We start from the raw sequence: 4,886 nt of genomic DNA on the forward strand, positions 1-4,886 counted from the left end.
ATGGGAAATACTTTGACTTTCTGCACCTAACTATACTTTGAATTGCAGTAATGGCTTTTGACAGAGGCCCATATGGATTCTAAATGTATTCCATTATGTTTCTTTAAAATCTACCCATTTACCAGTTTTCAGGCTGAGGCGAGATTCTTCGATCCCTTTTCATCCCTTTTCATTCTTTTTTCATTGATTTGAGGCATCTCAGATCAATATAATCAGTTACGGTCCAGCTCTTCCATATACCCAAGACAGTTGGCATTAAAAAAAAAAGCCCCAAATGAAGGCAATATCCATTCCTGTTTGTTTCTGGCTGGAATATTAGGAGCGGAAAGGGGCTTTTGCTAATCTGTTTTAATTCTTCATATCTCCGTCCAGTTGAGTCTCTGTTCTGATCATTCAAAAAAAAAAAAAATCAAGCTTCATATTAAGGAATGCTTAAAAATAGAAGATGATTGGAGTTGAAAGGACATGATCTGAAATTTTGAGTTACATGGTTATTTATGGTATAATAAAGCAAAGATCAATGCAGATTTTAAAAACCATCTTGTCAGATGTCCCATATTGAGAATATGGAATAGATATATAAAGTTAGGTTATGTTCAAAAATACATTTATGGCTTTTAGCGCAAGAAGCTTATTATGGAAGGAAAATGATAACTAAACTTAAATGGTTAATTTATGGTGACTTGCTAGAATTTTCTCAAAGATAATGTAAAATGAAATCAAGAGAAGACTTGACATTAGAAGGATATTCTTGATTACTAGAAAGATTTAAAATAGATTTAAAAATGTTTTAAAGATTTTAAAGGGGCTGAGTTTGAAACAGAATTGTATACTAACGATGAACATTTTAATGGTAAAATATATAAGCTTTTGCTGTAATTTGAAACAAAAAATGAACAGTGGAAAGACCTGATACTACCGACAATGGAGGAATGGTTGGTAGAACTTGCTGAGATAGCTAAATTTGATTTGAGAAAAGACATTAACTTAGGTTTCATGCTGATTGGGAAACCCCCTTTGATTTTTTTGTGTGAAACAGAAAATAATGAATTTATGAAATATGGTTTTGATGTTTAGGAAGAATAGTAAAAAGCAAAAGTGAAAGTTTCTGTTGTAACTGTAGAGCAGAAGGTTATTTAGTATTTATAGCTATATCTGTATGCTCTTTTTTCTTCCTTTTTTTCTTTGAAGTTTTGGCTTTATCCCGTTATTTATTTATTTTATTGTAAACATTCATTTTGTTCGTTTTTTTATTTTCTTTGTTTGAAACTCTAATAAAGTTATTATAAAAAGATCAAAAATTAACCTTTGTTTGTTTTAAAGAAAATTTCCAAATATTTTTGGGTTGTTTATTTTTGATGAAATTGTTCTGAAGAATTAGAACAATTCAAGGCTTGGACATGCTTTATGATACAAGGTGGCCTGCATGGGATTCAAATTATTGGAGACCCTCCGGTAAGCCAAGCAGTCTGTTGGATACAGTGGACCCCTCTGCTAAAAGTAGAGGTCCCTTTCTGAATAAAGCAGTTCTCTTTTCTCAGCAATACCGTACTTTTATTTTTATTCTAGAAAGCTTTTTGTGGCACTGCCTTGTATGAATACTTTTTTTAAAAAAAAAAGTTCCCACCCTTCTGCCTTCATTTTGGCTGCAACTAAATTAACTTAAGAGTATCAAGGTTCATTGAAGTACATTATGCCATTTCCACCCCCCTCAACACACACACACTTCTCCTTTTAAGTGTCAGCAGGAACCGCTTATGCTTTTGTAAGCAGTATTGTAAAGAATGCTTTGTTTGAAACTCTGGCCAAAGAAAGATGGTGGGTAATTTTTCCTCCACATCCTCGTATTACCTCCCTGTTGGCACTCCGCAGATCACGATCATGTATGCCCGTAGACAGAGAAAAATGCAGAGTCAATCCTTCTCATAGCAATATTCATTAATACATTTTCTTTGCAATCAAGTATTCATTTCTGTACTTTTTTTCTAAAAACAAGGTGCATTTTCTAACATTTTGATCACTGTACTGGATCTTCCTTTTCCCCACTTTCATCTATGAAGTTCTTTTTGAGCCACACTTATTTTCTTCAGTTCCATTTCATTGATGCTCTTGGAGATGGCTTCTGTTTTCTGGACAACTATTCTTACTTCCTGCATACTGTATGTACCATCCTCCTCTGGTAAGGAAAATTGTCTAATACGTTTTGCCAGGCACTTTCTTGCAAGAATTGTACTAGCTGATGGACAGTACTTGGGATTCACCTTGAACATCTGCTTTATCAAGTGTGATGAAAATTGATTGTAGTATACTTGACATATCTTAAGTGGAAGATGTTTCCAAATCTTAGTCTGAAATGGTTGTTTTAAGGTGGACAGCTCATATAAAACACATCCCAGAGACCAAACATCACTTTTATTGCTGTATGGCATATTCTCCCAAATTTCTGGAGGGACATAGTAAGGGGTTCCTACAAAGGAACAAGCTTATGCCATGGGGCATTTAAGGAGAACTGCAGATCCAAAGTCTCCCAGTTTCATTTTCCCATTTTGTGTGAGAAATACATTCTCTGATTTGATGTCTCTGTGTAATGTACATTTCTTATAAATATAATTTACATCCAAAAACATTTGTGCAAATCATTTAAGGATTGTATTTTCAGGAAACAATTTCCCCTTCTGAAATTTAATCTTTTCCTTAGAAATTCTGTTTATATCACAGATCAAACAAAGAGTACAGTCACCATGTGCTTTACTGCTTAACTGTTTAACTAACAGGAAATAGGAAACTTTACTTAAAACAAACAAACATAGAGTATATACCATAGATCCAAACTTGTAAATACTGCTATCTATTAGCTGAATACTACTGCAGTTGTTGCGCAAAAATACATTCTAATAATGTATTCCAACAGTTTTGTAGGAGATCTGTGCCACCACAATATTCCATCACTATATATCAAAATCCATCAGCTTCAAAAGAGATTGCATACATCACAATATTTCGATGATTCATTTTAGCCAATATGATAGCTTTATTCCAGGTCTTTTCTATATTGAAGACAGACTTAGGACATTTGATCTCTTTCATTGCATATTTCTGTCTTGTGCTTTTATGGTGGACTAAGACAATTCTACAAAATGATCCTGCTCCAAGTACTATTAGTACATTGTAATTCTCCATGATAATCAAAATGCTTTAATTTTTGCAGGTGTCTTCAGAAAGCTGAGCAGGTTCAATATTTCCTTTCACAATTTCCTTCTCTTCCACGATATTAGGAGTTTTAAATTTTTGCTTAATTTTTATTTTCTTTTTACTTAGGTGAATCGATTGCAGTTTTCCTTCAGGAATATTATTCCTTAGAACTCAAGTTTTTTTTCTTTCCGGTAGCCTCTTCTCTTTAGTTAATGGAAGTCAGAGAAGCACATTCTGATTAAAAAACCAAACAAACCAAGAAGTGTTCCCACAATATGTGGAAATGAACCAGTGGTGGGTTTCAATTTTTTTTACTCCGGTTCTGTGGGTGTGGCTTGGTGGATGTGGCATGGTGGGCGTGGGGGGGAAGGATACTGTAAAATCTCCGTTCCCTCCCCAATCCAGGGGAAGGTTACTGCAAGATCCCCATTTCCTCCCAATCAACTGGGACTTGGGAGGTAGAGAATAGATGGAGGTGGGGCCAGTCAGAATTTTTACTACTGGTTCTCCGAACTACTCAAAATTTCCACTATCGATTCTCTAGAACTGGTCAGAACCTGCTGAAACCTACTTCTAGAATCAACCAGTGGTGGTATTCAGCCAGTTCTATCCAATTTGGGAGAACTGGTAGCAGTGGCTGTGGGAGGCTCTGCTCACCTGCCCGGACATCATCACGCCACATTTTTGATCCTCTGCGCATGTACAGAAGGCTCTGCGCATGCGTGGAGGTGACACATACAAGCAAAGCGAGCGTATGCGCACACTCACATTTGCAAACCGGTAGCGAAGGTAAGTGAGTACCACCCCTGGAATCAACTTTAAAGGCAGCAGTTTCAGAACATCAGGAAAATGAAATTTTTGCCATGAGAGTTTGTTGGAATTTCTCACAAATGAAGTTCCCAAAATAAAATACAAAGACATGCTTTTTTAAAAAAAAAAAAAAACTCAAAACAACAAAAATCAATGCAACAAGAGAACCGCCAAGAATATAGCATGTTCTCAAGGGAGAGGACATAATATTTTCCCTGCACTTTCATTAGAAGTAGCTGAAATGTGACAATGCAGCCACCACAAAAATAGGCAGCTGCATCTCCTCAACCTATTATTAAGTATAGGAACTCCCTTTCTATTGATAAAAGCTGGCAAAAGGAAAGCTTTTGTATTAAGGGAGGTCAGCCCATTCAGACCGACACTTTTCTCAATAATCTTGCACCTGGTCCTACTAGGTACAATCTGCTAGCAATTCCTGATAGCCGTAGGTGCTGTGCTGTTTTCTTGGCAACAGTGTAAAAGTATCTTCCATTGCTTTCTTCCTAAAATCTTTTCCAATTTTACAGTTTTGGGATTTTTAGCCTTTCTGTACAAGGCTAAATAGGTCCAGTTCTCCTTAGCTTTTTCAGTGACACCCAAGTCAATTTTGCTCCTACTAGATCAGGGGTGTCAAACTCGATTTCATTGAGGGCCGCATCAGGGTTGTGTTTGAACTTGGGGGGTTGGGGGGCATGGCCAGGGTGTGCATGGCCAGCTCAATGTCATGTTGGGGGTGCCTGTGGTGGCCTGAGTGCTCTGCCAGTGAAAATGGGCTCCTCACTGTTTTCAGCTGCAACAGCCTCCTACAACCCTCTGCCACTGAAAACAGAGCTTGGGAGAGCCGCACGCAGTCCTCAAACCCATGTGCTCCTGTTCATCAATAA

The 4,886-nt window shown here is 36.9% G+C and overlaps 1 pseudogene; it reads right to left on the reverse strand.

The window, feature by feature from the left end:
* Positions 1-2,048: 2,048 nt before the first annotated feature.
* On the reverse strand, positions 2,049-3,180 carry LOC131190493 (serine/threonine-protein kinase Nek3-like; annotated as a pseudogene).
* Between the last annotated feature and the right edge of the window lie 1,706 nt (positions 3,181-4,886).

This window comes from Ahaetulla prasina, chromosome 2, assembly GCF_028640845.1.
Source record: "Ahaetulla prasina isolate Xishuangbanna chromosome 2, ASM2864084v1, whole genome shotgun sequence".
NCBI lineage: Eukaryota > Metazoa > Chordata > Lepidosauria > Squamata > Colubridae > Ahaetulla > Ahaetulla prasina.